We start from the raw sequence: 17,148 nt of genomic DNA, 5'->3' as shown, positions 1-17,148 counted from the left end.
CTTTGGTTTGCTATTTGTTAGTTACTTGGAAGGTAGGGGAATAGAATATTAATTAAAATATATCTGTTCGATATCCATCAGCTCTTCCCTTCTAAATACATCACTGTCACCTATAAAACAGGCCTCTGGTGATCTCACATTTTCCAAGAACTTGTCTGTCTTGGGCCACTGCTGCTTGCCAGCGTGCTGGAGAAAGCTGATTTTGATGTGACACGGATGTCGCCTTGGAAAAATGTTCTGCTGAGAAATATTTTTTTAATTATTGAGGCAGGGGAGAGCGGGGGGAGGGGTGATATTTTTTACACAGACGTTAAATTTCCTGGAATTAATCGGGTAGAAAAATGCCTTTGAGGCATCATTCGGTCCATTAACTGCAATGCCAACCACCAGTGGCTGGACTTGAATACTAACAGATTTTATAACTCTTTACAGTAATAGACAAAGCCAGACAGATTCACAGTTCAGCCGAGCCCTCCTGTTCTTACCTGCTGCCTTCTGTGTTTATACCCCCAGTGTCTGCAACCTGCTTCCTTTATTAACAGGGGAGATGTGAATATAAGAAGCTGTGTTGGTTTGCTCATTTAGGTAAAAATTATACAGATGAGTGAACACCCATCAAACCAGGATCAGTATCTCCTCCCCCACTTCCAGTTACTACTTTAAAATCTATATTATTGCGGCACTATGTCAGACATGTGACTCGTAACACACGGAAGAAAACAGGAGAGTAGGGAGCAGCTAAAAAACTAATTTTTAAAGATGCAATTTCCTGAGTGAAATGTTTATTCCTAAGATAAATGTGAAAAAATATAGAAGGGAAATGAAAAGATGTTGGTGTTATTTAGTGTATGCATGTTCTTTTGTTGATTACTTCATATTATGCTGCATGAAAGCTTTTAATATTTTTTTCTATACAGTGTTCTGAATCATAGTGTCTTTCCTAGGGAAGGTAGAAAGTTCTCATATACTTCCTCACTGCAGAACTGAGTTCAGTAGAGAGAGGTATAGCAGTGTAGACATAGGTTGCATGTGCACCTATTTTGGATTCTTACCTCCATATTTTAGGACTATGCCTTGCTGGTTCTAAGCTGGGAGTCTCCAAGCAGAACTTTGTTGAAATGGGTTATGACAATTTAGCATGCAGAATACTTCTCTAAACTTCTCCTCCACCAACCTCCATAGAAGATGCTGACCTTGCAGCCAGCTCTGGATGAGGCATAAAACTCAAAATCCTTATTAATTGGAGGGGTTAATTATCTCAAATTAAACTCAAAATAATAGGAAATTAACTTTATTGCCCTGATAATATTACATTATACACAGTTAAAAGTTCTTCCCCGTAATTCCTGTAGAATATATAGTCTTTCTCTGAGACTTCTCACAGTGGGTGTTTGGACATGATAATGAAGGGACGAGACAGCTAACTATTTAATAGCTTGTTTATCTGCTTGCTATGTGGTATCCCTGCAGCAGTCTTATTTTTTTGGTTGAAATCTTTTATATGCATGCATTTATAAGACACTTAGGATTGTGAGGATAAAAAACAGCAAATAAATACATTTGGAAAGGGTGTGTTGTACTAAATCAGCAAAGGGTAAGGAGCTCCAAAAAGAAGGGAAGAAAACTGACTCCACCTTAGAAAAGCAATGTGAGAAATGCAAGTAAAAAAAGAACAGTCATCCATCTGGGATTTATTAAGTGGAAAACTTTTTTTAACAAAAGCTGTGGAAGAACAGAAATCAAAAGATCACTGTATATTTGCTGGCTTTTTTGAAGCATCTGACCACTAATATGAGAGCATCTCACAAAGACTAATCAATGGATCTTCAGAATATCCTTATCAGTTTGAGAAGTTTTAGCTTCGTTTTACTACCGGAGGAATAAAGAGGTTATTTATCCAAGACTACACAGGAAATCTGTGGACGAAATAATAAAGTAGGCCTGTATCCGATGGAGTGACTCAACCATAGCACCATCCAGTCTCCTTTCAGGATTGCAAGGCAAAAAGGGAGGGCTGTTGATATAATTCATAGTCAAAGATGACGAGAGACTCCCCCCAAGAACAGATGGAGAGGGCAGTATCATTCTGGTCATGTCAGAGAAAATTTACCTTTTTTCTTGGGTTTTGGTTAAAGGCAATGCCATATATGCTATAAATATATTTTCAGCTAACCCTTGCTGGGCATCTCTGATGGTAGCCAGTCTTAAAAAGCCAAAATGCTCAGATTGTATTTCAAGCTTTGTCCTCATGTGATCATTTTATGAGGAGTTAGAAGACTTGCATGCAGTGAAGATGATAACACCTACATTACAGGAAGTTAAAGCCCTTCAGACTGATAAAATACAGGCATAGCTAATGTACAAAAGAAAAAAAAAATCCTCCTTATTGTTCTAATGGGAGTTTAAACTGGAATTACTAATATATCAAAATTAAACACAAAAATCATGTTATTTAAATAAAATCTTCACACTCTGCATTTTCCTCTGGCTTTTAAACATACATTGCTAAGATTGTATACAGGTGTTAATCTCTGTTAAAACTTTTAGTCAGTGGGATTGCTGGGTGAGCTGACCACATTTTTTGCATAGCTCCTAAGGGGGCTGTTGTCATGCACCATGATCTGAGCATATGTCATTATTTATGTTACCACCAGCGAGAACGACCTTGTAACCACATCCAATATGGTTAAGTGAGATTTTTATGCTAGGACTTGCACATCCGTATTGGAACTGCTGTAAAACATTGAAAGAAGTTGATGCAATTTTTATTAGCTATATTAACTTGCTGTAATAAAGGGTTCTCAGGCTTTCATTCATATTTTCAAGGCACATCTACCAATTGCATCATCTGCTTCTAAGGGATCTGAGAGCTCAGAAAAATAAGACTACCTCCATTATCCTTACTTCTTCTGTGCAGAAGACTGCAACTTTACAATTGTTAGGAGTACACTGATCAAAAAGGTTTAAATTCACTGCTTTCTAGGCCTTCCAAATAAATAGAATAAAACTGTGCTTATTCAGCACATTTTCCATAGAGACAGTAGATCAGAAGAAGCTACAGGTAACTGAAATCAACAGTACATGGATTTGGTCTGTTTCTTATTTGCACTGTAATTTTTCATGCAGGTCTGGCAACACAAAATGTTCTTAGAGTTCATGCAAAGGCAGTGCAATTTACATACACTTTAAAGTGTTTTAGCAATGTCAGAGTTGTGTAAAAGGGTGTGAATTTGTAGTACAGCTAAATGCATCCAATGGCTGACAGTTGTTGGAGTGGACAACCTCACAACTTTCCTTCTCCTCCCCTCTTCCCTAACATGGATTCCTGAGCATGTTTCCCCAGAATTTCAACCATGAGATTAAGACACCACTGGAAAATAACCAGTTCATCCTTTTAAAAGTTATTAGATTCTCCACTGGGGTCCCGTGAGTACAACTCCCTGCACTAATGCATAGCTGGAGCTGAGAGGAGGGAATGGGATGAATCCCTTAAGAAGTTTTAATATATTTGGATTCTTCCATGTAGTCATAGGAATCTCAGCAGGAAAAAAAAAAAGAAACCTTCCTTTGCTGTGTTGAAAAGAGCAGAGATGTATCTTTCAGCATCAATTTGCTTTGGAAAGAAAAAAGTTACAGGGCTAAGAGTGAGATACACGTATTGTTTCAGGCATTGGGAAGCACACACTGGAGGTGCTCTGACTCTTCAGTTTCTTAGTTTTGGGAGATTATTGTTTTTCCCCAGTTAACTGTGAACAGACTATACAGTTAGAAAAAAAAAAAAAATAACAGTTTCAGAGGTTATGGTGATTCCCATGCAAGTCTGTTTGAAGTTAATGTTGCAATATGGAACAACTGTAATGCAACAACAAAAAAAGAAAAGAATGTAAGCTGTTAGGAATTTCTTTTATATCAGGATTATTTAATCTTCCATAGAAAATTCATTTCTGAAGTTTCTTCTGTTAGGAGCTACACAGTGTTCCAAATATTTGAGAAACAGATCAGCTGAAACTATTTGCCTGTTTAAGTCTTCTGGAAGAGGGAAAAGGCTACAGCTCATTTCTGATGAGAAGGAGAAAGCAATCCTGGGAGGCAGACGACAGAAAAGCTGCAGATAATAGTGGTTTTCTCTGTCAGGAAAAGAAAAAAAAAAAAAGACTAGTAATGAATAGCATTTTGAGTGTTAGCTATTTTTTTACCAGCCAACAAATAAATTGTGCTGAAACATTAGACTCTATTCCCATGGTGATTAGATATTACAGTACATATGGTATGGAAACATTAAGCAGTGTTTGAAGACCTCACAACGCCTAAACACAGCATGACTGCCAACTGTTGACCATACGCTATAGCTGACATAAACATGGAGTTGCCTCCTGCTATCCTGCACCTGGATTTGCTATGCAGATAAATCTTAGATATTATTGCAGAGGAAGGCCCAACAAGGACCTTATATACTTTCTCTTCACAATAGCTGCATCAAGTCGACCATACATCCTCACCAATAAAAACAGATGTAATCTTCTGTTTGAAATTAGTTTGTCACATCACAAAAGATTTGTTGTCACCCTGTCCAAAAATTGCAGCCCTTCTGTTTTGCTCTCAATGAAATAGACAGCATTACAACCTTTATGACTGCATCCGACTACATCTGAAATGCAAAAATATTTAGGATTGATGGGCCAGGCTCAAAGGTGCAGCAGCAGACTAAATGCTGTACATAATGACTTTGGTTGGTTTGGACGGTATGTCAACTTGAATAGTCATATCTTGTAACTTTGTACTCAATATCTGGCATTTAGGCTTAGAAAAACAAGCCAAAAATTCTGAGTAATTTTTTTCTGATATTAAACACTGGATTCTTTTGTGAAGTTTCCTACTGCAACTTCACCTCAAATTAAATTTATAACATTTTAGAAGATTATCCGAACAAAGTTAACTCCTGGTAATATTAATTATTCACAAGCTTCTCACCTCCAACCATCTTACAGTTTAAATGTTATGTAGAATTATTTATTCATAAATAAATAGTCCTCATGTTTTTTAGACCTCTGCAGTACCTGATCTATGTAAAAGCTGCACAAAAATAACGGAAAATATGCTACCAGTAGGCAATTTCTCTTTGTTCTGCGTCACAGAGCTATAGCGATATAGTTAACACTAGCACAGAGACATCTTATTCCCTTGTTATTTCACAGATAAATATCACCTGACATTTTATTCTGAAAGTGGTGATCTTCACAGAAAGTGGAAGACTTTTTTTAATTCTGTGTAAAAACCAAAGAATTAATTCTCCTTTTACTGATATATCCTATTATTTACGTGAATACCAGTAGTCTAAATTATGCAAGAATAAAGAAAGTTGTGTTACAGATCTGCTGTAACCACTCTATTGATCTTTACCCATATTTTCAGAGTATTTAATCTATGGTTTCTACAGCATGCCTGTTCTCCTAGTATTGGTCTTGATACTTTCAGTCCCAATGCTATTGCACAGTTCAAACAAGAGTCCATTAAACTGATTACTTGTTATTCCCCACTGATGCTCTCTTCCTAGTTCTGCGCAGGCACCTCAGCCTTGACCCAAAGCAAGTCTTTGTTTTCCTGGTTGTGGAATCCCAATCTGTCAAGCTATTTTAAGACTAGCCATCAATAGACCCTGCCATTCCAGTTTTTAATTAAATCTTTTGGCAAAACCAGGCTCTATCAAACAGGGACTAAGACAGAGAAATGTTTGCTAGATTTAAACACCTACAATAAAGCCTATTTGTGACTACACAAGAGAGTATTCTAACAGATCCATTACTTTATTCCTAAATGCTTCCATTTCCCCCTTTTTCTAAAGCCACTGACATACAGTTTTCATTTTTTGCATGGATTTTTAGCTTTTTTTTTTTTTTTTAACAGATAACATTTTCTTTAGCATGGAAAGCTTTTTCATTTTTAATCAATTAAACTGTCAGCAAACATATTCTTAAAATATAAGTTTGCGCTGTTTTGGCTGAGGTTTGTGTTGAGAAAGTCGAGTAGGAGCTAAAAGAAATTAAATGTTGGTGAGTAGCCTTTGATAGTAGCTCTCTTAGGGGACAGCATAATACAGGAGGTACAACATGTAATTATGTTTTAGTTATCTTGAGGTCTGTTTGTTATATTACTTCTTCTGATGTTGTCAGAAACCATAGCAAAAGGAAGATAATTTTTCCTGGATTTGGCATGCTGGGCAGAGATATTAACACATGATATAAAATGCCTCAAGAGACAGGTTGCAGACACTGAAGGACCTCTGGCTTCCTCTTCTCTTGGAATTATAAAAGTGAAAATTTAGTACCGAGATCTCCTTCTCTGCGTATTCCTTTTTCTCTTTCATTCCTGGTTTCTATTGTTGATAAGTTTTACAAGCACTGAATCTGACATCACACTAATGAATTCTGGTCTGGGGTGAGCTAAATAGACTGACATGATGGACAAATATAACGAGTTGCAGCTGGTAGTTCAGGTGGTTACTTACGGCACTGATGAGTACAGGGTTTTCAAATTGCTTTTCACAGGGCTTTTGAAGTTGAGGTATTTCAGTTCACAAATAGGATGGAGTAAGACTGCATATATTGTCAGTTATCAAAATCCAGATGAAGGGCAATAGCGATTTAAGACAGTGACACACATCTTAGAACTGAGTGACCAAATGTTAGTTGGTTTTTATTGACTGGTTCTGAAACCACATTAAACCACATACTACTTTCAAATTACACAGTGGAGGTGGAAGAACATGCCTGCTTTTGCTGAAAGAAGGGAAAAAAGCATTGAAATGCAAATTCTTATGATACAGTTAGAGTTTTCCTTACTTTAATCACATAGCCCCCAGATTTTTCTACAATCACTTAATAGTCTTGAATTAATCTTATCTATCATTATAAAATCAAGCAAAATCATTATGCACAGCTGCGCTATAGAAGCATCACAGTGCAGTTATTTCATTGCACAGAACAGATGCATGCTGTTGGCATGTCAAAGCCAATAGGAGCTGCATGGAGCTTGTATCAGCAGGAATTCACTTTCACATACATCACTTGGGGACATGAATGTGCAATGTGACAGGCCCATCACTACCAATAATTCATCTAATTTACTACGGCAAGGCGGATACTTGGTTGTGTCTGAAAGTCAACAGGTCAGTGGCTTCATCAAGCGGCTCATGCTGTTCCCAGCAGTGCTGTGTTCCTACTAATAATTTAATCTTGTATTTGAAGTTCAGTTCCTAGCAGCTTACCTCCTCCTTCTCATTTTCTTTCGCTTCTACTTAAAAATATAATGGTCCATTTCAGCAAAATTAACTGTAATTTCATGGATCACTACAACAGGAATAAGTTTTATACATATTGCTGTAATCCGTCTATTTGTTCCTCAGAATACAAATTGACTTGATGAGCAATTCGGTATCTATGTAAATAAACCCTACTTCTAATTGAAAGTGCTGTATTTTCAGTGAAGATGAGGAAGGGAAAAGAAGATTGTCTCTGGCTTTGACTTTGTTAGTTGTTCCAGCATATGTCACTTACATTTTTTAAAGTCCATCATATGGAAAATATCAGCAACAGCTACCCTGATTTCTCTTTTAATAAAAACTCTGCTGCTCTGGTCATGCTTCATTCTTCCTTTTTCTTTGAAAAAAAAATTCTTAAGAAAAAGTTTTCAGAATTTGGATTCTGATATAAGATGCCAGATGACAATATCTAAACCACACAATTCCTCTAGCTAGTAGATACCAATTATCATACAGGAGAGAATAGAATATGACTCTTGTTCTTCCATCAGTGTGCCAGTAATGGGTAAGAAGAAACACTTTACAGTAGGATGAACAATAGGAAGTTTGTTTTCTATGTTCCCTCTTACGTTCAGATTCCCTGTGAGGTTTGCCAGCAGATGGAGTAATTTATATGAACTGGATACTTGGTTTTGTACTGTGGATATTTTTCTACTATGAATTGATTGACATTTTCATCCCTTTTCTTTATAAAGGTCTTAGTAATTATCAAGAACTTCTTGCAATGAAAATAATGTCTGGATATTCTGTTGAAAATAAAGATAACAGCTTTTATATGCTGCTACATATTTCCTAAACTACCAACGTTCTCCACCAATTTTATTAATTATGAAATAGAAAAGGTTACTTAAATGTCAGTGGTGAAGATATTTGAGTGATAAACACTGAGTACTGTCTCGAAGTGTAAACTTCATTGGATTACTGACTTAAGTCCAGTAAGTTAGTGTAACCTAACTTCTCCAGGAGGAACAAACTTACATTATTAAAATTATCAGGTAGTAGTTTTAAACGAAAAAGAAGGAAGTGTTCTTCCATACTATACATTGAGTAAATTGTGGCATTTATTGCCACAGAATGTAGTAAAGGGCAAAAAGCATAGACAAATGTCCGGGAAATAAATGTCTCTTAAGTATAACTTTTCAAATACAATCTCTGGCTCAGCAAGTCAAGTCAGGCTTGTTGCAGGGAAGAATTCCTGGGAGGAATGTCAAGAAGGCTTGCTTTGTTTCCTTTCTTCGTGTTCATTTTCTGTACAAAGACGTTACTGGCACTAAGTGGATCTTATTGTCCTCTTAGCTAAAGGTCACTGGGCCAGGTGGGCCTTTTGCCTGACTCTGTACACCACTGTAGTGCTCTTCTGTGCACGATGGCATCTTTAGGATGACTTCTTGGCAAAAGTCATCACTTTTGCTTGAAAACCGACTTGTTTCTGCGGGTGGCATCTGTCAGAGCTGCAGAATGAGCAAACCTGCTGGCTGAAACTGCTTCAGCACTCGTTTCCCAACTGTCATACACCTGGAGTGCTGGTTAGTAACTTAAGCTGTCTGGGCCCTCCGTGCACCAGGCAGCCACAATAACTACCCTATTCTCATATTAGTACTCATATAACTAGGAATTCATACACAAAAATTCCTTCTAACTGCCTTTGGTTCAGTTCCCTTCAATAATCTAGGAAAATACAGGTATAGGACAGTAATGTAAACAGCAGTTTTAGTATGTATTTTATACTCAGGAAATACTTGTTTGTCTTGTTTACTTTCAAGGCACTAATTTTCAGATATGCCAAATGGATGCCAATTTCTTTTCAATTTTCAGCATTTCAGTTCATCTGTCTTCATATTCAAAAATATTTCCACTGATATATAACCCTAAAATCAGCAGTGATGTCAATTTTCCCAAGTTCTTACTTGTATTGTTGATATTTTTAAGTACTTTTTCTGAAAATAACCTAGAAAAATTTTTTTTTTCTGATTGCTTTGTGCAGCTATAATTACTTACTATTTTTTTTCTTGAGCAATTAGCTTAAATAATCCACCCCAAGCTTACTAATTTTAATTGACAGTCCTTTTCAAGCCATCCTGGATTCCTTTCAGTTCTACAGATACTGAAAATTCTTCAGTGCCTCGGCGTTGAAGAAGCCCTGTTGACAATGGCGTTTGACTTTCTCTGATCCATTATTCATAAAAGTCATGTCAGGCACTTAAACACAGGCCTCCAGTTCTTTCTGCAGATGTTCATCCAGTGGCATTCCATGTCCATCATCTCAGAAAGAGAAACTTTATGTATTGCTGTTAGTTCACTGATCTCTCACATTAATGAACTTGGGGGGCCCTAGGAATTGTTAGAGGCTGTTTTTCTGACTTTTACTTTGGCCTCAAAATATTTTTCATAACGTTCTTCATGTGCCATAGGTAAATAGTTACTTTGCATCTAGAGCCAGGAAGTGATGCCAGACACTTCTCGTGGTGCTTATTTCATTCCCCAAAGCAAAAACCTCAACACACTTTGCAAATAAAACAGCTCAAACGTGAGTTAGGAATTAGGGCTTGTCCCAAAAAAAGGGGTGGAAGCAATAGCCCAACTGAAGTGCATCTATACCAATGCATGCAGCATGGGGAGCAAACAGGAGGAGCTGAAAGCCAATGGGCAGCAGGAAGACTGTGACATAGCTGCCACCACGGAAACAGGGTGGGATGACTCACGCAACTGGAGTGCTGCAAGGGATGGCTATAAAGTCCTCAGGAATGATGAGCAAGGCAGGAGAAACAGTGGGGTTGCCCTGTATGTTGGGGAATGTTTTGACTGTCTAGAGCTTAATGATGGCAGTGATAGGGTTGAGTGTTTATGGGTAGGATGAGCGGGAAGGCCAACAAGGCTGATATCGTGGTGGGATTCTGTTACAGACCACCCACCCAGGGTGAAGAGGCAGAGAAATTATTCTATAAGCAGATGGGAGAAGTCTCAGAATCATTGGCCCTTGTTCTTGGGGGGGACTTCAACTTACCAGATGTCTGCTGAAAATAGATTCCTGGAGTGTGTGAAAGAGAACTTCCTGACACAGCTGGTGAGGGAGACAGCTAGAGAAGGCACGCTCTGGACCTGCTGTTTGTGAACAGAGAAGCACTGGTGGGTGATGTGATGGTTGGAGGTCATCCCAGGTACAGAGATCATGGAATGATAAGAGTTTTCAGAGTTCCTTCAGACAGGTCTGAAGAGCAAAGGAGTCCAGGAAGACTGGATATTCTTCAAGAAGGAAACCTTGAAGGTGCAGGAGCAGGCCATCCCCATGTGCTGAAAGACAAGCCAGCAAGGAGGAAGACTGGTCTGGCTGAACTCAGGAAAGAAAGGAGAGTTTATGATCTTTGGAAGAAGGGGTGGTCAACTCAGGATTACAAAGATGTTGTTAGGTTATGTAGGGAGAAAATTAGAAGGGCCAAAAGTCCAATTAGAACTTAATCTGGCTACTGCCATGAATGACAATAAAAAATGTTTCTATAAATACATCAGCAACAAAAGGAGGACCAAGGAGAATCTCCAGCCTTTGTTGGATGTAGAGAGAAACATAGTGACAAAAGATGACGAAAAGGCTGAGGTACTTGATGCCTTCTTTACCTTTTTATGGGTCTGCAGGTACCCATACCCCTGAGCTGGAAATCAGGGACAGAGAGCAGAATGAAGCCCCCCATAACCCCAGGGGAAATGGTCAGTGACCTGTCACCACTTAGACACACACAAGTCTTCAGAGTTGGATGGTATCTACTCAAGGATACTAAGGGAGCTGGCAGAAATGCTCACGATATCTATGATTCTGTGATATCATTCACTTAAAATTCTGGAGAAAGAAGCAGAGACAGAAATAATTTCATCCTCCATTTCTCATCTGTGTAAGGCAGCCAAAATCAGGATTCCGTGGTAGCAAAATTAATGAACAGGAGATTACTTTCTGCAATAACTTTTTGGTCCCATTCAACTGACCTTAACCAAAAATACAGCAACCATAACAGATCCAAGAAGAAAATACAGAAAATATGCCTAGTCTCTCCTTTTGGCAAGAGTACAGTTTGGTATCACACTAGAAGGAAAGTGGCTTGGTTCTATTCAATAAGGTATGCGATAATAATTAAGTGCTTTGACATTTACAAGTTGAAAACGCAGTGAATAGTCAACCCAGAGCACTGAAAGCCCTAGCAAGTAAAAGAAGAAATGGATAATTTTATTTTTCAGTAACTTTGTTTAAACATAGCCTAACACTTTCAACTATTAAACCACCGCATTTACTCACTTTGGTGCTAACGTAGGTAGCATTTTGAATAAGATCCAAATGCCAGTGTCAGAGCCAGTGAAAGTTACCTTACAGCAAAAGGACAATATCTGCAACTAGGGAGAAGGGAAGGAAATGTTTTGTGTCAACTATTGCAACCCCTCTGTCTAAGGAATTGTTGAAGGGCTCTAAACCAGAGCAGAGAGGTGAAGGAATCAAAACAAGAGCTTCCATTTGTCTATGAATTGCTCTGCTAAACAGTAACAACAGTTTTTCTAGGCCAATCAGCTTGGATCTGTCATCTTTCACAGCTGGTACACTCAATAGGAGGTGCATTTTGGTCAATGCAGCAATAGCATAAAAAGGGAATGCAGTCTCCAAATGATTTAAACGATGCCTGTGAATTGTCATTTCATGGCTTTTTACAATGTTCCTGTTCCTATCCCTTGATTTTATTGGTTAGTATCAGGCTGGATAGATTTCTGCGTAATTCCCAGCTAAGTTACCAGAGAAGGTCCATCTTCATCATGTATCAATTTGATTTCAAGCCTTGGAAAACACACCTACCCTCAAGAAGGAAAACAATCTGTAGTACATTTTAGGAGAACAAAAAGTAAAAATATTAAAACTCATAATAAATATTTGGTTTACATCTGAGGCCACTCCCTCCATCCCCCCTTATGTTTCTCCTGTCTGCTAGCTACCACAGTCCAGATTGAGAAATGTTTTTAATGGAAGGATAGGCATGAATGTCAAGCAAAAGATCAAAATGGTACCTTTTCAATTTTTTAAAGAATAGAGCTAATTAACCTTTTTATCAGACTACATACATTTTCAGATTACTTAAATGGGAAAAATACTGGTTTAATTAAGATTTCACAGGGAGAGACAGTTGCAAACACTCGGAACAGAGAGAAATTGAGATCTTTATGAGGAGGGTGCTGTGTGTTTTACAATTCCTCGTGTCTTTTTGTTGTTTGCACTTCAGATGGAGTCCATTTATATGTCTGTCTCCAGCTGAGAGAATCTGATTTTGTCATGTGTTTCAATGAAGCTATTAAAAAACATCAATCATGAGATTCCTCTTTTCCCTTTGTATGTTTCTCTCTGTCAGACAGGCACTGTGACATTGGTTATATGGCAGCATACATTGATTTGCTTTCTTTTACAAGCTGACTAGTTAATCCTCCTGCAATCATACCTTGGTTTATGGAAAACTTGGTACCCATGTTTTCCTTATCTGGGTTCCCACATGGTTTGTATTTTGTAGGTCTAGGATTTTGATGGGTATGCGATGCTTTCTTCTCTTCCTTTGTTTTTAGTAAGTGGTGAAAAGTCCAAGAGTGACAGCTTGAAGTTCTATACACACACAAAAAGAACAACATAAACAGTGCTAGCATACCCTTCCCCCTCACTTCAGGAGCTCAGGAATATTCCAGATGTATAAAAAGAACGTACTAAATGGCATAGCAAAACAATACCAGTATTTTGGTGGCATTATGTCAAAAGAGTTGAATCATAATTAAAACAAGTTATTAGCCTAAAAGATCCTCCTGTGATCAAAACAAAACACACACATAGAAAAAAAAAAAAAAAAAAAAAAAAAAAAAAAAAAAAAAAAAAAAAAAAAANAAAAAAACACCTGAAACATAAAATCTGGTAGATGTTTGTATTTAAATAATATTCAAATTGATCCATTGAGACAATAAAAGCCCTAAGCCTGGATATAGCCATGCATTCATTTCCAGTCTTTCACTTTTGTTTGTCAGATGATGTCAGATAAATTGTGCCATATAAATGAAGCTGAACGCTGTATAGGTCTTAATGTTAGTAGACAAGACATCAGCATTTGATTCTTGCATTCTATGTCTCTGTTCTTCAGCCAGCTCCATGTGATTAATGCTACAATGCTGCATATATAACTGATTTTTAGTTTGCTTTCAAGATTGATGTCCCTAATGCAAAAGAAAAAATATTTTTTATCTTAAGCCAAATGGACAGTTGTGCATTTCCCCAAATCATTTTATATTTTTAATGTGGTTTTACCCTTTTATTCAAATTACAGTAGATTTTGAGATAAAGAGCTAGTTTTAGCTAGAAATCAGAACATTTCATATTGGAAGTACTTAAATCATAAAAAATGGCAAAAGAGTAATTTAATAGCAATTCATAAAACACCTTAATTGTTCTCTGTAATTTTTTGGACAAAAGATATAGTTAAGAATAGTTTTTTCAATATTAGATAGTTCAGTGTTATCAATTAAATTTTTCCCATTTCTGTTCGTAACACCTGTGCTCTTTTGAAAAACAGGTTGAACCTGAGCAATCTGGCTGCTTGTTTTACAAAGTCAACAATAATTAGGAGTTGAAATATTTTTCTGGTGCTTTTTAGCAATAGGATAGAAAAAGCACGGACCATTTGGCCAGGCTCTGAACCATACTCAAAGAAACAGTACAAAGTCAAGAAAAGTGGCCTCAAGAACTCAGGGCATGTGAATCTCACCGGCTCAAGAACTCGATAATTTATGAATCTATTTCAGCTGCAGCAAATGGCCCTTTCACGGCTTACAGCTCCCTGACAGAATTTAGATGATGTTTTTAGGCTATGATTTTAAGTGGTCCTAGAGTGGTGACTGCAGGGAGAAATTTAACTTGATGTCAACTCCTTTTTACTTTCCCTGAAATGCCTCATGTTAACAGCCACAGGCACTGCACCCAGCAGCCCATGGGCCAGGACAAGGGCTTGTGTTTCCTAAGGCCAGGGGCTTTCTGCTCTCCAGAAGCAATCATTTTTCCAGCCACCCATGCTCCTCCTCCACAGCGACCCTGCTGATCCCTGGCAGCCCTCAGGCAGGAGATGCGAGCTCTGCAGGGCAGGGAAGAAAAGGTGGAAGGAAACAGCCTTTCAGAGGCCAAGCTCTAGCAGGGGCAGGATGAGCATAGTGCACGGGTAACTCTAACGCCTCCGTGAGGTTTTACTTATATATATATATATACACACACACCCCTTAATGTATATATACATATACAACTTGTTTGTATATATATATATATATATATATATATACACCTCAGTAAGATATACCATGAGGTACAGGTGGATGGACTCACATCACCAGGATCACTCCCTACTTATCCCCTCTTCCCCTCAGTGGGAACAGCAGTGATTCTTGGATTAACTTCCCTGCCGTCTTTCCGCCCATCCCACCCCGGGAAATTCGAACTGCTGCCCTGTTTCAAACACCTGCAAATGCCCCGCCCCTTTCTCTGTTAATCAAATCAGATTGCACTCAACCAGCCCTCCCTTCTCCCGTAGGCCGCTTGCATCCAGAGGGGCTGTCAATCATGCATCAGGCCCCTCCCCTCCCTGGCTTCCAGGCCCTGCTGTGAGGAATGGGAGACCCTTTCAATTTTCTGTAGGGGTGTGCGGGGGAGCAGTTCAGTGTGGTAACCCAGCAGTGTCTCTTCAGCCATTGCTCACCTAAGGAGAAGAAAGTTCTATTCTCATATCCATGAGATACTACCATAGATTTTACCATCTGAAAGGATGCACAGCCCAGACAAATCATCAGTCTTCTGGGCAGACCGCAGTCACTCTTGTCCAGGCCACTGCAATACAACCCTGCTAGCGACCCAACTGATGCAACAGCTAAATAGGCAAACGTGCCTTTTCTGTGTTCTTGTAAGAATCAGACTTTCATAACTCTTTTTCTCACAGCTTGAAGACAGCCCCCTGGTTCACACTAATCGCTCAATCTGATGAAATCCTGGACACTCGATATATCAACTCTCTTGGTCTGTGCCTACACAGGCACAAGATGACTGTTGCATTCGCCTGTGTTTGCTTACGGAGATCCAAGTGCATCTTCACATGTGGGTGCCCTGTGGCATATACACCCATAGATTCTGTCACATCGAATGGTGTGTGTAGCAGGAGAGGTGCTCCACGAATTCAGATGCTGATAGCTTATGGCCACCGCTGTCCCCTCATAACAGAAAAGAGGGTGCATTTTAGGAGACCTCTGATGGCTTGCTCTTGGGGATCTTACGTCCAAAGGTGCCATTGTTTTCCAGATAGATATATTAAATAACTCAGGACTGAGCAAGTTACGAGGTGCCCCAGCACAGCTGTAGCATTCAAACTGCTCTAGAGCAGTTTCCCTCACAGTAAAAGAATAAAACCGCTCTAAGCTGAGTCCCACACCCGGCTCGGTGAGCTGCTATGCCTGCAAGTTCCTGCGTGGTTTGTGGTTTGCACCCTATCGGCTTGATTGGCTGTGCTTCAGGAGGGAGAGGCTGAGATGCTGGGGTGAAGACTTGTGTGTCCCACATGGCTCTGCAGACCTTGGTCCTTGCTAAGCATTTGTGCTGAAGACAGGTTGTTATGAGACTTGTGCCATTCGCCCACCGCTTTGTTTCATCACAGAACCTGAAACAGGAAAGTGCGAACACCTGCCTCAAAGGTACAGATCTGCTTGGCTGCTTGCTTCTTTCACTATGAAGTTTTAAGGGTAGATAAGTTGAGTAAATTAGTATCACATTTTCTGGAGAGTTAAACAAATAAGACCTTAGCTGCAAGGCTTGAGATTCAGTGTTTTCTTTTCCACTGCAGGTGCATCAGGTTTTTCTCTTTGTCAGTGGGGGATCAGGACTGTGCTCAGGAGGAGTGTATTTATTGGAACAGAACAAAGAAAATAATGAATGGGGAAATTTCTTTTTATTAGTCAGAAGTACAAAGCAAAGAGATATCCAGATCCCCAGAAACTTTAAGGTTGCTCTGGCAGAGATCAGACTATTGTATCTCTGAGACACCCATTGTGATCCTATCAACAGGGGCAAGATGCCTAGAAAGAAAAATGCTTCTGGCAACTGAACATCTGGCATCATTGACCCTCCTTTTGGTGTCTTCTGTGGAATGTGGTGGTTTCTGAAGGGGTCAGGCATGCTTGTAATTTTTCCTCGATTGCTTTTTAATGTCCATGTAAAACTTTTTGATGTATTGTAAGCGTAATATGCAATATTGTTATGAGACATTTCTTTAGACTGGAGTGCTATAGAGCTGAATGGCAGGGTCTTGTGTGTGTTTCGTATGTGTTTCATGTGTGTTTGTGTACATAAAGTTCATAATAGTTGTCTTGTAGGAGCGAAAGGACATCAGTCTATAAGACACATTTTGGTAGCATCCTATCAGTACAAAATTTTCTTAGAAAAAACAGTTAAACTCCCTTCAACAGTAGTGGGATAATCTGTCCCTTTTATAATTGCCTGGTGAAAAAGGTTTTATAATGACTGAGTTTTAGTAAATGGGCATGACAGGAAGAGCTGGGTTTTGGCGTAAGAAAGAGTTGCCCATCGGTTATGTTTTGGTGTGGAAGATTGTAGGTGATGTAGCCATTCACGTGAAAGAGGCAGAGAGAGAGGCCCATGCTTTAGCCTCTTCTCACAGGTTTCCAAATAGGACATAAACTCTGGTTATGATATGATGGCAAAATGAGTTGTGGAACAGATATGGAGAAAGCATGTTTCCGTAATAGCAGCTCAGTGAAAAAATGTTGTTGCAGTGAAGCAA

The 17,148-nt window shown here is 38.8% G+C and overlaps 1 protein-coding gene across 1 annotated transcript in view; it reads left to right on the top strand.

Moving 5' to 3' along the window:
- The first annotated feature begins 15,939 nt into the window (after positions 1–15,939).
- Positions 15,940–17,148, top strand: part of GRAP2 (GRB2 related adaptor protein 2) — a 40,509-nt gene continuing 39,300 nt past the window's right edge. Inside the window, exon 1 of the mRNA XM_027879568.1 lies at positions 15,940–16,042. The gene's annotated coding sequence lies outside the window, so the exon portion shown is untranslated. The remainder of the gene's footprint in view (positions 16,043–17,148) is intronic.

Source organism: Empidonax traillii, unplaced genomic scaffold (genome assembly GCF_003031625.1).
Source record: "Empidonax traillii isolate 1590-97213 ecotype Southwest subspecies unplaced genomic scaffold, ASM303162v1 scaffold55:size2822071, whole genome shotgun sequence".
NCBI classification, from domain to species: Eukaryota; Metazoa; Chordata; class Aves; order Passeriformes; family Tyrannidae; genus Empidonax; species Empidonax traillii.
The sequence above is the reverse complement of the archived record's forward strand: the minus strand, read 5'-3'. Positions and strand labels throughout refer to the sequence as shown.